General features: G+C 42.8%; 1 long non-coding RNA gene across 2 annotated transcripts in view; it reads right to left on the bottom strand.

Moving 5' to 3' along the window:
* Positions 1 to 252: 252 nt before the first annotated feature.
* The window catches only part of LOC309532316, a 32336-nt gene continuing 10281 nt past the window's right edge, over positions 253 to 22307 (bottom strand). Inside the window, exons 2-4 of one of the 2 annotated variants that reach the window (XR_014219738.1) lie at positions 18899 to 19030; positions 17648 to 17780; positions 253 to 480 (exon numbers count right to left, since the gene is read on the bottom strand). This is a non-coding gene — a long non-coding RNA (uncharacterized lncRNA). The remainder of the gene's footprint in view (positions 481 to 17647; positions 17781 to 18898; positions 19031 to 22307) is intronic. The other variant, XR_014219739.1, reaches the window with a different exon arrangement.

The raw sequence follows: 22307 nt of genomic DNA, 5'->3' as shown, positions 1-22307 counted from the left end.
TCCCAGTGGGAATCCCTTGCAAAGAAGATAGAAGATAAAGCTGTGTTTTTTTTAAAAAAGCAAGGAATAAAAAGGATAAAACAATACAAGTCTGCAAGACTTTTACTGAAAGATTTTTTTTTTTCCTTTTTAGTATATTTAATACACTGTGAAGAAAATGCATTCTTGCTGAAGGACATTTCCTAGATCTGAAAATGAGAAATTAAATTGCTCCATGATATTTTGATCATTATCAGGTTGGAGACAGTTGCTAAGGTTTTATACTGAAATATCCATTTCCCACATAATCCCCTCTGTCCTTTCATCTCTTCAAGCAGATCTCTCCTTAGCCTTGTGGCTTCTTCTTTCAGGAAAAAAAAGAGGGGAAGAATTTTGCATTTAGAGTTAAGCTTTAATGGAAGATTTCATCTTCTTCAGAGTTTTCAGAGGCTTCTCCTCCACCCCCCACTTACATAACTGTTGGGCATCCTGTTGATGAATCTAGAGAAGAAGCAGAAAGGAGTGGAGGGGTGTGGAATGGGGAAAAAGAGTGACGAATAAAGACAGGGTGAAGAGAAGAGGGCTATTAGAGACTGCTCTGGTTCAGTTTGTATTTTGATGCAGACTAAACTAATTCACATACCCTCAACCACTGCATGCAAGTAATACTAAGTTGGACAGAGGGAGTCCACAAGTAGAGGCCACCGTGGGGACATGGTATATTACAAAACAGCTGCTATGGGTATTTGGCGTAACACAAAATGGCTGCTGTGGGGTTGCAGCATAATCTTCATAAGATGCCACATCTATTTATTTTTTTAAAATATTTTTATTGGATTTTATATTTTCATCATTATCACAAGCATGTATAATACAAAAAACAATATCGAAATCCCCCTCCCACCCAACTTCATCTTCTGGTTTGTTTGTTTTTTGGTACATTTATTTCTTCTGCTTATTTTGTTATTCTTAATATTGCATTCTCTTATTGGAATTTTTAATATTCTTATCCTTCTAACCTCTTGTTCATTTCTATTTTAGTTTTCATTGTAAGTGTTTAATCAAACCCTGCTAATGAGTCCATTCCTTTCTTTTTTTTTTAAGTCTCTATTGTCTTTATCTCTTAATCTCTCAGTTAGTTTCGCCATTTCAGCATACTCCATAATTTTTTGTTGCCGTTCTCCTTGGTTGGTACCTCATCACTTTTCCATCTTTTGGCTAGTAGTATCCTAGCCACAGTTGTGGCGTACATGAAGAGTTTCTTCTTCTCTATAAGATGCCACATCTAAAAGAGCAGAGAAAGAAATGGGACCACAAAATGATGCAAGCACAATGGGGAGAAAGGCACGTAGATCAGGATGTCTGAGTTTTAAGGGAACTGCTATTTATTATTCTACTACTGAAATTGTGCTTGAAGTGGTTTTTGATAAATTGGTGAAACACTTGTTGTTTGGGGAGTGGCATGGAGATGAAGAAGGGCAGCAGGAATTTATTGAGGAGGGAACACTCACCAGGGTCAGGTTTTTATCCGAGCTGGGGAAAAAGAGGGGCTTAGAACATTGCCTCTCCTTTGAGGTGGGTTTTTTAAGACCCCAAAGTTCATGATTTGGCTGACTCTCCCCAGCATTTCTAGACGTTTCTGGGATAAATTGAGCTAATATAAGGCTGTGTCCTCTTCTGAGTGGTGGTGCAGTTTGGGCCCAATTGAAGAAGTACAGTGGTACCTCAGGTTAATTCATTCTGGAGGTCCGTTCTTAACCTGAAACTGTTCTTAACCTGAAGTACCACTTTAGGTAATGGGGCCTCCTGCTGCTGCCGTGCTGCCGGAGCACAATTTCTGTTCTCATCCTGAAGCAAAGTTCTTAACCTGAGGTACTATTTCTGGGTTAGCGGAGTCTGTAACCTGAAGCGTCTGTAACCTGAAGCGTATGTAACCCGAGGTACCACTGTATATGAATAAGCACCAGCAAAGATAGGGAAGAGGTAGACCTATTCAGGGAGGAGAGGCCACCAAGAACATATTGTCCAACTCCAACCCCTTGGAATTTGATTGGCTAGTCCACAAGTCCACTAGCTTCCTGTGTTGCTAGAGGCAATTGTGCAAGTTCTACCTCATGTATGACCTGGCCAGTACAATGTATCCTAAACCAAAGGGGAAGATTCCATGGCTTCCCTCAGCCTATTAACTGTTATTAGATTTTTCTTCCTCCTCAGTGTGAATAATTAAATGGCTCAATCACCAATGCTCATAGGAAGGACTTCTGGACGTACCGATGGCCAGGCCCCGTTCAATTACTTCTAGGGCGAGCTTCCTCACACTTCTACTTTATCATCATCCTTCAAGGAAGATAATGAGCATTTTTTTCCACTTTCCCAAAGTATTTAACTTGTCAGCCTAGCATCATTACAACAGTTTTGAGGAGATCAATGGGAGCAAATTAATCTTACTGGTACAGTATAATAAGGTTCAAAGCAATTCTTGCCTTCAGAGGCTTCTCCAAATTATTCTTTTGATGTAATCGCTATTTAGGCCAGTGGCTTGAAGGGACTGATAAGGGAAAATGGTGGATTGCTCTCCCCATGGTTTGTGCTAAACATTCCTAAATAGAAACAGCTCACTAGGTCAACAAGCATATTTTATAGCTCAGATTATACACTGATACCTTTCGTTAAATAAAAAGCACATTAAATATGACTAGTAAGAGCTAGCGCGCGCGCGCGCACACACACACACACACACACACAATAAGGAAGTTTTCTTTCAGAATACTGCTCTTATGAGCCAAATTATTCCATGTTTCTGCCACAACATAAACCATGTACAGTTAACATATGGAAATCACAAGAGGCTCTTCCAGATATACTACTTCTTGTGCATTATTCCTGATTTATTTGCGGGGAGATTAGATGATGCTGACAGCTTAGTGAGCATTCATTCTGATTTGTTTGTAGGGAGGTTAGATGATGTAGCCTCAATGCAAGTGTTATGCCATACTTTCCAGTGCATCCCCCCTTTCTTTAACACAGTAAATCTGAACTTTTGGGGAAGACCGTTTCTTACACAAAAACCTCCCATTCTTTAGTGCATTGCACCCTGAATTTATGGGTGTGTGGTTGAAACCCACCCAAAAATAGTGGACAGTCTGGAAGTGCTCAAGATTTGGTGAGAATGGCAACTAGCTTAGTGTTGTCTCCTTTTTTTATGAGACTAGGGAGAAGGACCCTAAGCAATGGTTGCGTGGCAAGACCCTCAAGCCAACCCCCATTAGCATAAAGAAATTCACACAGACACAGAATTTTTGTTTAAGGTTATTGGGCAATTTTTTCGGCCACAACTTTATTGATTGCAGGAAATGAGAGCAGTATTGGCTTAGGCATTGGCAAAAGACTATCTCTGACTCCTGCCCCTTTTGCAGGAAGTCTGTAAGGGTAAACCACCCAAAGGGAAATTGCTTCAGAGGAACCCGCCTGCATCTCCCCTGGTGTTCCCAGAGGCCTGGCCTCAAGCGGACTTTGGACAAGATCCAGGCCCCGGATTCCTTTAATAGAATACCCTTGAAATGGAGGGGCAGGCGATGGCCGACGTCCCCTCCTCCACTCAACAATAAGCCAATGCCTAATTGCCAAACCTTACAAAGTTGTGACAATTGCTAAGAGGTAGGCAAAAACCAAGTGGCCCATGCCAATTCGCCAAATGGAAAAATTCCTACCCGGTCCCCGACCCAAGAAGGGCAACCAACCGAAGTCCAAAGCAAGGCCAAAGGACACTTAAAGGGAGGGTGGGCGGGTGTTTGGCAGCGCGAAGCAGGTGCTTGCCACACGTCACGCTGCTGCTTTTATACATTCCCCCATGATCACCCATTCAACTTGATTAGGCAATAGCCCTGGGTGATTATGGTGCCACCCTGGCATGAGGGTAATGGCTCCACCCATGCCAGGGTGGGGGGGACCAGGTTGAGGGCCTGCCCGCAACCAGGACCATCTATTAAGATGATCCCACCTATTAGTCGTGCTACGCATATAGACACAGGGGAAGCGGGTCTACACATATAGACGTGGGGGACATGGGTGGCGCTGTGGGTTAAACCACAGAGCCTAGGACTTGCTGATCAGAAGGTCGGCAGTTCGAATCCCCGTGATGGGGTGAGCTCCTGTTGTTTGGTCCCAGCTTCTGCCAACCTAGCAGCTTGAAAGCACAAAGTGCAAGCAGATAAATAGGTACCGCTCCATCGGGAAGGTAAACGGCGTTTCCGTGCGCTGCTCTGGTTTGCCAGAAGCGGCTTAGTCATGCTGGCCACATGACCCAGAAGCTGTACGCCAGCTCCCTCGGCCAATAAAGTGAGATGAGCGCCGCAACCCCAGAGTTGGTCACGACTGGACCTAATGGTCAGGGGTCCCTTTACCTTTACCTTTACATATATAGAACTAAGGGAAGCAGAGCAAAGCGTTCTGAAACCTTGATCATATGAATGGTGTTAATCCATCAGCTCAAACTGGCTGAAAACTTACATTACCTTTGGTGGTTTCTGATTCTACTCGCCACCCACTATTTCTGCTAGGAAAGCACCTTTTAAACCTCATTCTTTCCAAATAAAGATTTCTTTAATGAAGTAGGGTTTGTTGTATGCAAAGCAGGAAAGATAAGATTGTTTCCCAAATTGACGGCCTTGTGCTCAAGCACTCGTGAAATGTTCCCGCTTTGTACCTGGTAATTCAAAGTCTCTGGAAGATCCACTCTTGGAAAAGATAAATTGGAGCTGTTTTGGTTGGGCTAATTGAAATCACCAACCTCCCAGGGATTTGCTTCTCAGCATTTCCCTAGATAAGCCCAGGGTGCCACAGCTTTCCATCCACATGTCTCGCTGAACTGCCTTATCTCTTGCATATTCCAATTGTCAATGTCATTAAGGCTTTGCTCATTTCAGGAAAAAACTTGTGCTGGGTAAGTAAATCAAAATGCGCGCACACACAAAACAGGCACTTTAATTACTTCTCCGGGAATGTGCCAACTTTACAAAAGAAGGCAAGGATGCTACAAGATCAACCAAGAATTGGTTCGAGAACTTTCAGGTGAAGGGATCTCATTTGCAAAGCAAGAGCTGATACAGCAGCAGAGTGACAAACAGGGTGTGCTCTCTGCTGTGGGAAGAATGCATTGGTCAAATCTCTCCTCAGCTGCAAAGGGAGCTCAGTGGACAACAGGGCATTGGCAGAGCACATGCTTTGAATGCAGGTCCCAGGTTCATTCCCTTGCAGCTCAAGATTTAGCTGGGAGTATGCACCCAATCTGAAATACTGGAGAGCGGCTGCTAGTCAAGTGAAGCTTCAATGGTCTCACTGGGTACAAGGCAACTTCCTATGTTCCCACAAGCTAGTTGAGGGTGGGAGGGGGGGGGAGTGAGCCATTATTCTTCTCTCAGCCTCATTGCTTCCTTCTGTTTTTAGAAAGAGAAGAGAAATGTTGATGTACAGGCTTGCTGCAAACATTACCGAGACAATTGCTGCAAAACACTCTAAAGGTAACTGCACCAAGTTCAAAGTTCTTGTGTAGGCATACAAAGCCCTGAACAACTTGGATCCAAGATACTTTAAGGACCGCCCGACCCAATCACTGAGATCATCCAGAGGTTGATCAATCCCCAAGTTATAGAAGCCCAACAGGCCTCAGTCAGGAGTTGGTCGAATAGTGCTGCTGGTCCCATGCTGCAGAACACTCTGCAGACAGAGATTCTGTAGGCATCCTTGCTTTTGGCTTCCAGGTGTCTCTTGAAGACTTTATTATGCCAACAGGCCTTTGCAGTTCAACATGCATGCCCAGCAGTGCTCTAGAATCTTGTAGAAGGCAAGGAGTTCTGGGTCTGCTCCAGAAATGCTAATGTCTTAGCCTTCACTTGTTGATGTTCATGTGCTCTATTTGTGTGCCTCATCACCAGAGGCCTTTCCCATGGCACCCCACTTTCTGAAGTTAGGAAGCGGACGGCAGCCACTGGGTGGCAGTAAATGGAATAGGGGAGCAAGTACAGTGGTGCCTCGCAAGACGAAATTAATTCGTTCCGCAAGTCTCTTCGTCTTGCGGTTTTTTCGTCTTGCGATGCACGGTTTCCCATAGGAATGCATTGAAAATCAATTAATGCGTTCCTAGGGAAACCGCCTTCAGACCTGAAGGCTGGGGGGGGGGACAAGGGCTTTTCTTCCCACCCCCAGCATTTTAAAAAACCCCGGGACAGCGGAGGACTTCTCCGCTGTCCGGGCGATCTTAAAATGCTGGCGGGCGGCATTTTAAAATCGCCCCGGACAGCGGAGGACTTCTCCGCTGTCCGGGGCGATTTAAAAGCCCCTGGGAAGGCAGGCAGGGGGGACAAAGACTTTTGCCCCCCGCCAGCCTTCAGAAGAGGTCCTGGACCTCTTCTGAAGGCAGGCGGGGGGGGCGAAAGTCTTTGCTCCCCCCCGCCTGCCTTCAAAAGGTGTCCCCACGGCGGCGGGAGGTGTCCCCTGCCCCCCGCCTGGCTTCGGAGCACCGGGAGAAGTGATCTCCCCGCAGCCCCTTGCTGCAAAAGACGTCCGGGGGCAGCGGGAAGCGAAGCGCTTCTTCCCCGCTGCCCCCGGACATCTTTTGCAGCAAGGGGCTGCGGGGAGATCGCTATCTCCCCGCAGCCCCTTGCTTCAAAAGAGAAGACCCGCTGTCCCCGGGGCAAGCTTCGTTTTGCGAAGCAAGCCCATAGGGAAATTCGTCTTGCGAGGCAACTCGAAAATGAAAAAACCTTTCGTTTTGCAAGTTTTTCGTCTCGCGAGGCGTTCGTCTTGCGGGGTACCACTGTACTGTTAATTTAGCCTCCCCCTGCTCCATTGTCCCCACTGCCTCTGCTTCTCTGCTGCCTTCTTTTATGGTAAACAAGGGTTCTCTCCCTCCTGTTTACAATCAGCCTCTCTGATTGGTTGCTGTCTAGCCGGCTTGCCGACCCTCCTCAGAGCCAGCTATGCAAAACTGTGTGCCCCATGAGCCTCCATCAATCATTTCTGCTGTATACGTTTGACTTTTCCAAGCAATCTGACAAGGGGAACAGGGAGGAAGAAGTGGATGAAATAAGAAGCATGGTGACAAATAAGCTTGAGTAACTGTAGCTCTTAACTCAAGGCTGGCTAACCTTTCGGGGGGCCAGGAACTGCATTTGTTCTTGGCAATCAGTTGGCAGCTGTATGCTTATAGCAACTGTGGCTATCTTGACACACACTCGGATGCATACACACCACATGCATGTATACACCACCTTCTGGCTCTTCAGATAATCGGTCCAGTGAATGGGAAGGAGACAACTTCCAATTCCATTGTGGGGCTGTGTTTAACTCTTTCTGCCCAGCCCCATGCTGTTGGGAAATAACTTGAGGAAGACCAAGTTAGTCCTGCAGTCCCACATGTGTGGGAAACTACAAAAGAAAAATGGCTGACTGCCCAAATTCTAAACAATTATGGGGCTTGACTCACTTTCTAGTCAAAAGAGCCCCCAGCAGAGTTTAAAACAAATATGTGCAGCATTTGCAAATCACGGGAAATATAGGTTGTTAAACTTTGAAATGTCCCACCAGGAAGTGCTCACAAATGTGCTCCCCTAACTTTAACTGGATGCACCCTTACATTGCCTGCTACTGCAAGTAGCTTATATCCTCTTGGCACACATACCCCATAATTGCATTTCATAAATAAATAGCAGATTATCATTTCCACCACGTTCTTATGAACTGCTTCCTATTCAGCAATTTTCATATTGCTGACAAATAACCATCCATCTTATTTTTGAGTGGCCAAATGCCTTTGGCCTGCCCTAACATTTGTCAGTTGACATGCTTTCTAAATGTCTAGTCAATCATTTCTCAGTTAATGTATCTCTATTCTGAAACAATTTATCAAGCAGATCAATGGTGGCAAGTCACTGTGTACCCCGTTTTGTTGTTTGTTCCAATAAAGTGCAAAAGAGCAGCAGGGTAAACGTAAAACCACTCACCCCTGTGCTTTCTAGGCATGGGACAAGTGGAAATGTAGATGAGCCCTAAGCTAAAGTCATTTTAACTTGGAAACAGAATGGGATGGAGTGGGCTATCAGTGGATCGGTCCTATTCTCTTGTACCATTTGGCAATGGATGGAGATGGTACCTTAATAAGGGACCTTATCTGGGCCTGGCACACAGCTATCACCCACACTGACATTCCTTTAGAACATTTGTCATTGGGCAAGCAGGTGAAAGGTGGTCTCCTGGTGCTCAGGGTTCTTTATTGGTCCAATTTACTTAGGAAGTAAGGTCAAAGCTTAGTGATGCTGTAAAAGGGAAACGGTTGTAAGGAGTCAAACAGTATTAATATGCTCAGCATGCCAACCTGTATCCTGTGTTAGCTGTTCTGTATTTTGTAACTGATGGAATCCCAATGAAAAGAAAAAAAGAAGGAGGGAGGGAGGGAGGAAACTATGGGGAAAGCATAGCTTTAACTGCTAGTGAAACACACGTCCCACCACTGTATCCTGAGGTCTGATTCAGAAATGATATATTAATAGCTGCATAACAATACACACACACACACACACACACACACAAAGAAAACCTGGCAAGGTATCTAGGTCTCAGCATAATCTTGATGATGAAATACAAAAACATGCCAAGTTAAATATCAATCTATAATAATTTTTTTTTAACACTATCAATTCCCAGTAAGGTAATACAAGAGATATTCCATCTGCAAACACAATATCTATAAACATAAGTCTGTTTGCAAATCACAGGGAGTTTTATCCTTTCAAATTACTTCGCTGAGTGACAGTAGCTATTTAAACCTGGCTAGAGGGGATTTTGCACACCCCACCCCAGAAGGAACGTCGAGTGGGCGGTGTGCTACTTTGTTTTTTTTTTTATAAAATTTTTATTGGTTTTACAAAAGTTTTTATAACAAACAAACATAAAAGAAAAACAGACAAACAAGCAAATATAATTTCAAAATGTCCTTTCATAAACTTCTTTCCTCGGACTTCCCCATACCTCCCCTTTCTGCATCCTCATGTCCAAATTTTATAGCAACTTATAAAGGATGTGAGGGCGATCTGGCTGCGACATCTGTCACCCCATTGATCGCCAGGGTTGATTCGGCTGATCTGGCTGGCTAGGCGGGTGTCCCCTTCCTCCCTCACCGCTCCATGTGCGTCCCTCCCGAAGCTGCGCGCTCGGTGGAAGAGGACGACCATCCCAGATAGAAGGAGTGTACCGTTCTTCGGTCAAGGGTATACGATAGCTGCGCTCCCCTGCTAGAACCTCCAAACAAGCTCAAGGCGGTGTGCTACTTTGTACACTGTGAAGTTCCCAAGGTACTGGTTAGTTTCTTTCCTGGGAAAAAAACAACCCACATATGTATCTTGCTACTGATCATGAAGGAGGAAGTGCCTAACTTCACTATACAAGGGACTACTGGTCTCTATCAACTCATGTCTGCACCCGCGTGTAGGGATGAGAGAATTTGTCCAATTTAGTTTCTCTCTGTTGCTCTTTTTTTTTTCCAGTCTTAAGTTCAGTTCTCCACATTTCCACATCATTTTTACTTTTTACATCCTCATGAAAATTTATCAGTGAATTTCTCGCAATGTGCACATCTGTATACAATTCCCCTAATATACAGAAGAACCTGCCCAGTTATTGAGCTTCCTTAATAGGTCCTTCTACCTTCTGCCTGCTGAACTGAGGCAGATGATGAGCAGCAATCTAATCTTTTCAAGCATAAAATAATAATAATAATAATAATAATAATAATAATAATAATAATAATAATAATAATAATAATATATTTCTACCCTGCCCATCCCCAGCCACTCTGGGTGGCTCCCAGCAAAAAATTAGAAATACATTAAAGCTACTCTGGGGTGGCTCCTATCTGACAGCAAGCCATGTGAAGACCTTGGCATTTCCTCAGGCTATAAAAGAGTCCTTTAACATTGTATCACTTTGGTCCTTTCCCCCAACCCTCCAGGACAGACTTGGGGGTGCAAAAGTGGCTGTAGAGGGAGGGGAGAATTAGTGAAAAATCACCTCTCTTGCTCTGCTGGTAGGACTCTAAGGTTGCTCCCTCTGAAGAAGCCTAGTTAGTAGGATCCAAACCTGTTTTGACACCCCAAGGTCTGAGGAAAAACCTAAAACTAAACCCATAACCCTGTGGGGTCTGAAATATATTCACTACTCAGAAGAACATTAATCTTGTGGTTACACCAGTCATTTTTTTAAAAACAACAACAACAACTAAATACTCACAATTCTGGTGGAAATAGAAATTGTGTCAACTATTAACTTTTCTCAGTGCCACTCAGTGAATGTTTGCTATTACTTTTGTCTCATTTCTTTGTCTCTCCTTCCTGGATTGTCCATATGGGTTTTTTTCCTCCTCTCTGGACTGGCCATGTTGGTGATGCTACACCACCAGTGATCACCCATTAGCCAGGATGAAATCACAACAATATGGTAGCCAATTAGATCCGTTTGCATCATGTTATCACTGGCAGAATGTGATGGCAATGTTTCTTGGATCACATGGGTGACTTCATGCTGCCAAGAACCATGCAGTGAGTGGTATGATGTCACAGTGCTATAAAGCCAATAAGATATGGCTTTCTTATTATTACACTGGAGATGACAGTGAAAGTGAAGTAAAAGAAAAAGCAAACATTTTCACAGGTAGCAAAAGTGAGTGGTTCTGAACTGGCTCTAGTCTTGATACAGCCTCGGAAGTTTCAACCCCCAGGTCTTGTCAGTTCCTAAAAAAATAATAAAAAAATGCTTATTCTACATAACACACCCTTCAACTGCTCTAACCAGTGACATTCTTCTATTTTATCAACTTTTTATTGTGTGTAAGTTCCATTAGAGATGAAATTATGGCTATTATTCTTTACAAAAAAAGGAATCATTTCATGCTTGCTTTAAGCTGCCTCAGAGATATCACTATTCTATATTGCCACTGCAGAATTGCCTATACGTCTGTCTACCCACTGTGACCAATATTTCTGAAAACCTCATTTGTGTGTGTGTGTGATCATGTTATTTTCTGCTTTGACATTCTCTGCTCCCCTTATCTGGATCAGTGTTTTCATGTCAAAATAAATCTTACAATTAAAGCGCACAGCTGGAATGCAGGACAATCGTGTCACCAACAATGAGGGTGACAATGTATAATTTACGCTCTGAGTTTTACACATGGAAACAAATTGACACTGCGGTAATACTGAAGTGCATAAATGAGTTTCATAATTTTTTTCCCGTCAGATCCAACCATTATTATAGCCTTTGCATCTTTTCCTCACTATTTTTCCCCCAGATGAAGTTAAATACAGTTCCCCTTCTTTCATGCACATGCTGTGAGCAGGTTTTTCTTTTTCATTATCGCATTTGGCATTCAAAGTTATTCATTGGAGAACTAATCTTAAATCCATTGAAGCTGGTGGACTTGTGTTGGGGAACAGATTGTATCCTGTGGCTTCTTTTTGAATTATTCAGCTTGCCTAAGATCTTGGCTTGCCGAGCTTTTGACAAACTGGAACGTTGGTCTTCTGCTGCAACCTCAGAAGGATGAGAACTGAATGCTTGGAACTTCTGGAACATCTAAAACAGGGAGATCAGCAAGCCAGCAGAAGTGACTGGAGAGCAAGCAGAGTGATAGTCAATGACCAATGCCACTGAGTGCAACTGGTGGGCCCCAAAGGGGTGTGGGTGTGGGTGTGTGTAAAGTGACCACCAGTGGACTGTTTGATGTCATTGGCCTACTTAGGAAACTGCTGCCCACTCTGCAGCCATGCACCTGGACACTGCCAACCCTATCAATCCTGTCTCTACCACCATACAAAGCTGCTGGTGAAGGTGTGCATCCTGCCATTGAGTTGCCTCTCTCTGGTGGCTATTGTACCTTCTTTAAAAGTGAGGAACATGTCCAAGATGACTGGCCAGCTTTTACAAGGTGTGACTGGAAAGTACGGTGAATGGTCACAGAAATCGGACAGTGATTAATATTCGAACATAGATACCTTACAGTAGGCCCCCTCTGACACAATGCATCACTGACAACGTTCGTAGAACTGTTGGAAACTTCTGGAGAAGCCCTTTTTTCATACTACTTTCAGTTCCCTCATCACAGCAGCTTGGACATGTGAAATGTTGGAAAATCTGTGCCCTTTCAGTGCAGATTTCAGTTTTGGAAAAAGAAAAAAATCCAGTGGGGCCAGATCGGGAGAATGTGGAGGGTAGGACAACTCAGTAACCTCAGTAATGATTTCACGTGGAATATGCAATTCTTCCGCTGATCCCACATCAATAACTCATGAACTCTATATTTGCCACTGTTTGCTCGTCGATGCTCTGCTAGACCAATGGTCATGTTTGTTGCCCTTCACGGAAATGCTTAAACCACTCATACACTGTCTTTCGAGTTACAGCTTCATCTCCTTACGCAATTGTGAGTATTTTGTGGGTTTCCTATGCCGATTGTATGTTCAAATATTTCTCGCTGTCCAATTTCTGTGACTATTCACCGAACTTTCTGGTCACACCTTGTAAGTGCCAGAGGCAATCCTGAGTCTCTGTTGAGTGCAATGGTATGATGCGCACATTTTCAAGCACCTGTTTATCTGGGTGCGATTGCATGTTGCATGTCACATGGGGCTGCCATATCTTTGTATGAGATAGTATAATACACTAAATATCATCCGTTACAATTCCATACATTATTATATAGATATATAAATTATATTATTGCCATAAGACATATATTTATAAATTACTGTATTCTGTATAAACTCTTTCTAAATGTCAATATATTTGTCCAAACAATGCCTGCACTGATAAGCAGTCTGTTCGTATTTTGCGAGTGCTGTCATGTCATCAATCCATTGATTAAAGGGGATCATATCTTTATTCTTCCAAATCATCAATATCAGACTTTTGGCCACCGTTAGGGCATATATAATCGAATTTTTTGTCTGGTTGTCAGCTTCCATACAATAGGTATATAATTCAGAAGGTTTTCCTCTGAAAAAATTTGGTTCCCCATCCTTCATATACCCACCTACAAAATGCTCATTTAAATACACCCTAGCTAAAGAAGCAAGGCGAACCTTTTCTTTTAATGGTTTTCAGCAACTAGGCTTTGCAACATGAACATTCATGTCAGGATTATCATCTTAATCATTCATCCATATGCATGTTATGAAAAGTGACTGCCAGTTCATCAGAGGATTGCCCCAAGGGTTAAGCTGTGAGAAGAACCCCCTTGATGTGCCACACATCTATCTATTACCCTTTCGTTTCACACCCTTAAGCACCGAGTGAACTTTTGATGTGTTGGCATGCCCGCTTTGGATTCTAAATAGGTAAGAGAGGCATTTTGTTTTTCTGCACTTTTTAACCTGTCTTACAGGTAAACTTGTATGCTATATGTTTGGTTTTCTGAGTCAGCAGTCATGCAGATATCCTTATCTGGATATCCAACAAGGGCCGAGCGAAAAGAGTGATGCATTTTGGTCAATAGCTCCCCTTGCTTGGTTGATTTTTCAGTTTGGTCCTAAAAGTGACCTGCATGTTGACCTGTTGAAAGTGATGGTGTTAATGATCCAGAAACAATTGTTCATTATCAACGAGCCTTGTTTGCTCTTCAATGTGCCATAAGGTAGCCAATGATGGTTTGTTTTGCAGCCTTGTGGCATCATCAAAATCACCACATGGTGATAATATAATGAAGAAAAAGAAGCCCTAACAAATGGGGTAAAAAAGAGCACCAGAACAGCAGAAGGCTGGAGGAGTGAACTGGCCATGAAAAAAGGCAAATATTCTCAGAGGCAGAAATTCAAGAGGCCAAACCACATCTTTGCTGCACCATGGCAACCATGGGAGAGGCTGGAGAAAGTGAGCATGGGGATAGGCATGGAAACCCCTAACTAAATGCACAGAGGTAAGTGTCATACCTCTTGCTGTACCTACTTTGGCTAAAAAATGTTTCACCCCTGGTGTATAGTGTGGTCAGAGCTTGCGAGTCCTCCTGGCTTGTGGCTTTTGAAGACATTTTTCTCCAGGCCACAAATGGAGCCCTTACCAGAAGAAACATGACAGCAGGCCTTGAGGATCTATGAGCCTCAGATATGGCAGAGGGGATCAGAGAGTGCTGTTCTGTGCAATGCCCTCCAATGTTGAACTGGATGATGTTATTGTGGATGCAGACATCTTGAAAGAAAGGAAGGATTAAATGAATTACAGAGCTCTCATGCATTAGAAAGCAATATTTCAATGTGATGTTTTCTGATCAGAAGCCACATGGCTGCAAAGATGGACCATTTCCAGTATAGAGAGGATGTAAACAAATGGCAGATGATTAAAAAGAAAATAAATTTGACTTTCTACAAATTGTTTAAAGGAGAAAATTATCGGGCAAAGAGTATATTCATCAGACCATTTATTTATTTATTTTTTAAAAAGCCTTATTCCTGAAAATTAGACTTCTTTTTTTACTAACGTCTCAAAAGACAATGGAATGAAAGCTTAATTCAAGGTATAACACAGACAGACACTAGCAACCTCAAAATGGCATTACATCTGTCCTAAACTGATAACAACCAGGATGTTCAGAACAAAGGCAGGGATTGGGTTTTAATCTCCCACACTGTGTTCCAGAAAAGCAAGCAAACATTATTTGAAATCTGTGTCTGTTGAAAGGGTTTCCTCCTCGAAATGAACAACAGGTAACAACATATATTGGAAAAGGGCAAAACAATAAAGCCATGGAGGCAGAGGAAGGAAAGGAACAACAAGGGGTGCGTGTGACAAAATGGGCATAACATTGGTACTAAGATATGTTTATAGAATTCCTTTCCTAGGGAGGTCTGTTTCTCCCTCTAGTTCCAATGATCAGGTTATGAATGGTGTTGCTTATGAAGCCAGAACATCACCACTCATATCCAAGGAACAGACATCAGTGGACTTGGAGAAACAGCAAAGTTTACAGAAGAATGGCAAAAATGGGGGAACCCTTGCTGTGGGGGCAGGACCACTAAAAGAGCTCAGTGAGGATGAAGCATGCTCAGTGGGCATAGAATGCTGACTCAAGAGTGAAAATGGAAAAACACAGAGAGGGAATGGAATGGAATCCTGAGGATAAACATTCCAGACAGCAGCATATTGTTGCAGATCCTACATATCAATGAAAGCCAGCATGGCATAATGGTTAGAGTGTTGGACTAGGACCTGGGAGACTAGGGTTCGAATCCCACTCATCCATGAAGATCACTGGGTGACCTTGGGCTAGTCACCATCTCTTAGCCTAGCCTAGCTCACAGGGTTGTTGTGAGGGTGAAATGGGGAGGATAAATGTAGTATATATATGGAATAAACCAGTGCTTTTTCCCTAAAAAAAAAAAAAATGTTTAGGGGTACCCTCATTTTCCTACTCATATTGAAATACTGCCCCTCAGTAGGCCAAACTTAGATTTACAAAATGTTTAGGGGTATGCGTACCCCTGTGTCCCCCCAGGAAAAAAAAACCATTGGAATAAACAAATAAATATCAGAGCCATTCTCCCTTGGCTTTTAGGATACTGACAAACCCTCTCATGGTTCCAAAGGCTCCTGAAGGAGATAGTTGAGGTCTGACCCAGCTGATGATAATGGACAGAGGTTAGGGCCAAACTACATGTTCTGAAATTAAGGCAATGCTTGTCTGTTACAAAGAAGCCATTTGCAAGGGCAAAACAGGAGATGGCAGATGCTGTACCTATTGTCCAAGCCTCTCAGTGTGGTGTAGTGGTTAAGAGCGGTAGTCACGTAATCTGGGAAACCGGGTTCGTATCTCCGCTCCTCCACAAGCAGCTGCTGGGTGACCTTGGGCCAGTCACACTTCTCTGAAGTCTCTCAGCCCCACTCATCTCACAGAGTGTTTGTTGTGGGGGAGGAAGGGAAAGGAGAATGTTAGCCGCTTTGAGACTCCTGAAGGGGAGTGAAAGGCGGGATATCAAATCCAAACTCCTCCTCCTCCTCCTCCTCCTCCTCCTCCTCCTCCTCTTCTTCTTCTTCTTCTTCTTCTTCTTCTTCTTCTTCTTCTCACTGCCTGCAGCTTTAGTCTTGCGCTGCCCTCTCCCCTCCAGCAAACTTCCCAACATGTGCTACTGAGGGAAGACCATAGGAGAAGGCATTGCTGTGTAGGCATTCTAATGTAGTCATGCTCATTGATGTCAGTGGTTTACTATGGGTAAAAGCAGACTATCACACTGTATGTTATTGTACAGCTGTAGGGGGTTTCTACTAGACCAGTGGTGGGGAATGTGTGGCTCTCCAAAAATTGTTGGACTACAACTCCCATGCTGGTGGGGGCTGGTTGGAGTTGGAGCCCAACAACATCTGACTCTCCACTGCTGTACAAAACTCATATTGCCAAGTTACTCTAGTGCCACATCTGTGAACCTTGGAAGTGTATCAACAACTTATGGAAGGTAGAGTAGACTGCCAGAGCAAAGTGCTAACATGTGGCCTGAGAACCTGGACTTTCCTTACAGTTCCAAAGCTTGGTTGTTTCTTTATGTTTACCCTAGGCTCTCCACTAAACATCAAAGCCAACAGGATATAGCTGGAGTTAGGTCTGTGCAATGCAGACCTTGAAGGCAGCAAAAGCTTGCAATCTGTGGACTAAAATTAGCATTCACTAGGCAGACCAGAACCATATAAATGTATATGTATGCTATAAGATAGTAAAGAAAAGAGAACACAGCAAGATTAAAAAAAACTACATCCACAGCAAAGTGCATTTATGGTTAATTTTTCTTTTGAGTTCATATTGGTAGTGGAGGGAGGAAAATCTGGGTCAGGGAGTTCCACTCACTTGCAAAGAGAAGCAGCAGCCACTCTGCATAAAGGACTATAGCATTTTAAAAAAAAATCTGATATAAAGATATTGAAGCCAAGGATCCAAAATCTAGTATAGATAAATGCATTATTTGGTATAAGTCAAAGTTTTATAACAACAAACTTACATTTTATTCACCACAAATTCCTTTCTTTATTGTTTGCACATCCCATTTTTCCTCAAATGAGAACAAAATAAACACCTAAACATGGTGTCCCTTTCCAAATGTTCAGGCCATGTGCCTTTTACCTTACCAATTTTGTTAGCCACTCTGAGGATGTCTTTGGGCAGAAAAAGTGGCCTGTACATTTTGACATAATTGATGGCCTACGACTATCCTATGAATACACAGTAAAGTCTTACAATGTCATTTTGCTTTATGGCTCGTTGGGAATAATTTATTACTGCCATTTACAGGTGCAACATTATTTTTCCTTGTGAAAAGCAAATCTCTTAAAACATGTCAGGTATACATATTCTAATCAGAGTTGTAATGTTCAACTGAATGACCATTTAGATTAGTCCATTAAAACAATTTTTAATTGACTAAGATGTTGCTCTGGTTATTCAGACAGCAGCGTTTTAGTTTTTTATATATGCTTCTAAAAACTGAAGGTGGCAAGCGCCATTGTAAAAGAGGTGCCCTCCATTTTCTCATACAGATGAGTTCCTCCTCTAAGGCGCAAATAATGCATGGTTCTTACTTCAGAAATATTGTTTACCCAATATGCACATTTGTGCATATTTCATTACTCGACTAAAACACACATGATTAATCGATCAAAATTTCTGTCAACGGGTTGCAGCCTTAATTGAATGGACAGTATATTATTCATAAGTTGTTTGGTTTTTCTTCGGAATTCTTCATCCCTTCCTCTCTCTCTCCCTCCATCAATACCTGCTTTGAAAGCAGAAGATCAGCCTTCCCCATCAGTCTTTCCCAGCCTGGTACCCTTCAGAAACTTTGGACTACAGTGCCCATGTGTGCCAACCACTATGACCAATGGTCAAGGATTATGGGATGCAGCAACAACTGATGGGTCACCAGCTCCCTCCTCCCAGTTTAAAATAATCTCATGTAATAAACATTTGGAAAGATCCCTGCCTCGGGCTTGGGTGAGAGACTGCCACTTAGAGCATGCAATGTTGTGCATAGATGGGCCAGTCTTGGCAATGGGGCAATCTCCACCACTGCACCAAATGCATTTTCTAATCCAGGGATGTCCAACAGGTCGATTGTGATCTACTGGTAGATCCCCGCGAGGTTTTGGTAGATTGTGGTCGATCTCTGGCTTCCTTTCCTTAGTGTCACTAAAACTGACTCCTGCCCCACCCTGCCCTCCATTGTTGTATGATCTATGGAAGGGAAGACGAAGCTTTCTCTGTGCTGCTGTTTTGATCCATAGCAATCTGTTTGTGAGTGACTTTACCCCTTTGCCCCTTGCCTTTAACCCCCCCCCCATGAAACTTTCTCCTCCCCCCAAAAAGCTGTAACTTTGAGCTGCCCCCCCAAAAGCGGGGCTTTTCTCCTCTGTAAAACAAGCTCAACAACTTTGAGCTGAACCCCCCCCCACGAGGTTTTCCTTCCCCCCAAAAGCTCAACAGCTTTGAGCTGAACACCCCCAGAATGAGGGTAGATCACTGCCAGTTTTTAATTCTGAAAGTAGATTGCAGTCTCTTGAGAGTTGGCCACCCCTGTTCTAATCTGTTCTAAATCCAAATCTTCATCTCTTGGTTAAAATTGCCATCATCTCACATAGTCAGGCAGAGAGATTGTACCAGCAAGTCTCTCCCCCCACGCTCTCAGACATACCAATGCGCATTCACAAAGAGACAGATGGCATTTTCCTTTTCCTTCCCTCTTGCACTATAAAAAGGTTTCAGCGGTCAGGGAGAGGTCTTGGGTTAAATGTGTTGTGGGCTGAGTAAAAAAAAGAAAAAAGACTGCGGGTAGTGCCTTTCAGGGGGGAGGAGTGCTTAACTGCCTCCTGCAATATTCATTTCATTTTGATACAATACCTTGGGAAGGTTCTGATTTCTCCATTTCTTTCATGAATGGGTCATCTGTCTCTCCAGTTGCTGCTCCATTCACAAAGATCCTTATGCAATATTGATGTCACACTCCATAAAGGCAGGAGGGAACTTTCTTTCCTGCAAATGGCAAAAACCTTACCGTAACGTCCAGGGATGTCTGAAGCATATTTCCAAATATGCCAAAGAGGTTCACTATGTGTAACAAACAAGAAATGCTGCATTGCAGCATATTTTCTCATTATTCAACAACACCGAAAGGGGAAAGGAGACTATGATCTTGCCTTTGCCTAGCCTTGGCTCTGGGTTGGGACTCTTTGCTCTGAAGAGAACATCTAGAGCATCATCCAACATAATGGGCAGGGTTTCAAAGTCCCACATGAAGACTGGCACCCAATGGGAGGGTGAGGTTGGTTAGGAATGAAAGAATGGGTCAGATTGCCATGTTCCTCCATGTTACTCCACACACACACACACACACACACACACACACACACACACATACATTTTGCCCCTCAGTGCTAAGGTCTGATTATGAGGCTTTGCACATGTCGAAGATGCCAGTGAAAGATGAAGCAGATGGTGGGCAGAGATGAGGGAGAAACTCATACAGTTTGCATTTTAATCAGAGTCGGTCTAACTCACACATCCCAAACCAATGCATGAACAGAGCTTATATTTCGAAGATCACACCTCTCTGGATTTTTTTGTTGCAGTACCCCAACCAAGGAATTCGCACCCAAAAGCATACATGCACATTAGGGGGAAAACATGTGCACAAATGGTAATATAAGATGTGCAAAAATGTGACATAGTGAATTGAGCAGAATGGAAGGTGAGAGATGTAGGGTGCCAAATTTGGAGCTTGCACGGGGCACCACTGAAATATAAAAGACCAAAGTCTGCCACTGATGTGTTAATTAGTCTTAAGCATATTCCTTATATGAGGTCTTCTATCTTACAGGAATTTTGTAGAGTCCCTGAGGGCAACCATTGTGGTATTTGCTTTTTTTAATAATAATTTTTATTAATTTTAACATATAAATTATAGTACATACCACAAAACTTCACCACTTATACAATCTTTTTTTTTTTTTTTGGACTTCCATCAGCACTTCTGCTGATACACCATTTTGACCACTTCTTATGCATTTCTTAAGTTCATATTGCCTTTAATTATCTTAACTAACCATCCTCCCCTTTATCCATTTTTGCAATACACCTCACAAAACTTCTTGCAAACCTACAAATGTAGTCTGATCATCACAATTACTTTTCAAATAGTTTGTAAATTTTCTGTGAATTTCTGGTCCCGCAGATTTCAAATAGTTCCTGTTAGTTTATCTAGTTCTGCATATTCCATTAATTTCATCCTCCATTCTTCTTTCGTCGGTAATTCTTCTTGCTTCCATTTTTGTGCCAATAATATTCTTGCTGCCATTGTTGCATATAAAAACAGCTTATATTCTTTTCTGTTTATATCACTTCCTACAATGCCCAATAAAAATGCTTCTGGTTTTTTTATAAATGTATATTTCAACATTTTTCTCAACTCATTGTATATCATTTCCCAGAAGCTTATCACTTGTTTACATTCCCACCACATGTGATAAAATGTTCCTTCTTTTTCTTTACATTTCCAACATTTATTGCTAACTTTATACATTTTAGCTAATTTAACAGGTGTAATATACCATCTATACATCATTTTCACCACATTTTCTTTTAAGGCATTGCATGCAGTAAACTTTAAACCCTCTTTCCATATTTTTTTCTCAATCACTCAGCTGTATATTATACCCAAAATTTTTAGCCCAATGAATCATAACCGACTTTGCCTCCTCATCCTTCACCATTGTGGTATTTGCATCACAGTGGAGCCTAGTGCATTGGAACAAATGGGGCATTCAGCCTGCCTTCATTCCCACACACCACTCCCCAATCTGCCTGCCTGCCTTCTTACAATTAGCCCGGGGCACTGCCTGGCATCTTCCTTCTCCTTGTAGTCTCAATGTTGCCCTTGTAGTGAGGAGGAGGAGAACAAAGCTTGAATTAACTGACTCTGCCTGCCGTTGGCTCTGGCTTCACTCACTGTTGACCTGTCTATCAGTTCTAATGGGCACCAGCCACCACTGTGGCATCACATACATCTCGGCCATATTTATTTCCTGCAGTTTAGCTCTGCTTCAGAACTACATGATCCTTGCACAAGACCCTCTCCCTGTGCGTGAGCATCTCATTACAATTTCCACATAGGCATGTACTGTATGCCAGTTTTAAAAATGGATGGAAGCGTTCCTCTGGGGCCAGTAGTGGGAGATGTTCCTTTTAGAACATTAGCTACTCTGTATGGCTAAAGTTAATGAGCCTCTTTATGTCAGGCCCCCAAAGCCATTTATGCATGTAGCCTTTCAATTAGCTTTGTTGATGAATCAATTAATACAGTTCAAGCCTTTTAGAATATTGTGAGTGTGAAAGCGGGGTTTTATTCTTTAGTCACCAGGAAAACGTAGCATTTCAACTTTACAAACTGCTCTGAGTAGAACTAAGCCAGGGGAATTCATTTATTCACAATTGCTAAAACTGTCTTTCCTTCCTCCCTTCCCTTACCTACTGGTCAATCTGAAATGTTCACCAGAGCTACCGTGCATTGTGGAAATAATAATAATACCTGAAGGAGCATCTCCACCCCCATTGTTCTACCCGGACAAAGAGGTCCAGCGCCAAGGGCCTTTTGGCAGTTCCCTCCCTGCAAGAAGCAAAACTACAGGGAACCAGGCAGAGGGCCTTCTCAGTAGTGGCACCCGCCCTGTGAAACGCTCTCCCACCAGATATCAAAGAGAACAACAACTACCAGACTTTTAGAAGACATCTGAAGGCAGCCTTGTTTAGGGAAGTTTTTAATGTTTGATGGACTCCTGTATTTTAATATTTTGTTGGAAGCCACTCAGAGTGGCTGGGGAAACTCAGCCAGATGGGTGGGGTATAAATAAATTGTTGTTGTTGTTGTTGTTGTTGTTGTTGTTGTTGTTGTTGTACATTGCCCATCTGACTGTGTTGCCCCAGCCACTCTGGACTGCTTCCAGTATATACAGAAACATAAGAAAACATCAATCATTAAAAACTTCACTATATAGGGCTGTCTTCAGATGCCTTCTAAAGGTTGCATAGTTACTTATCTCCATGACATATGATGGGAGGATGTTCCACAGGGCGGGCATGATAACTGAGAAGGCACTCTTCCCGGTTCCCTATAACCTCACTTCTCTCAGTGTATGACAAAATGATGTATGACGAAAAACAAAGAATGTCATTTGCTGTCAATCAGACCATGTGATGTAAGTGCTAAAGCTCACTAATATACTGCAATGTTTCCTGTGTGTAAAGCGGCAGCAGA

This window comes from Podarcis vaucheri (assembly GCF_965113315.1).
Source record: "Podarcis vaucheri genome assembly, chromosome: 5".
NCBI lineage: Eukaryota > Metazoa > Chordata > Lepidosauria > Squamata > Lacertidae > Podarcis > Podarcis vaucheri.
This window is presented reverse-complemented; position numbering and strand designations above follow the sequence as displayed.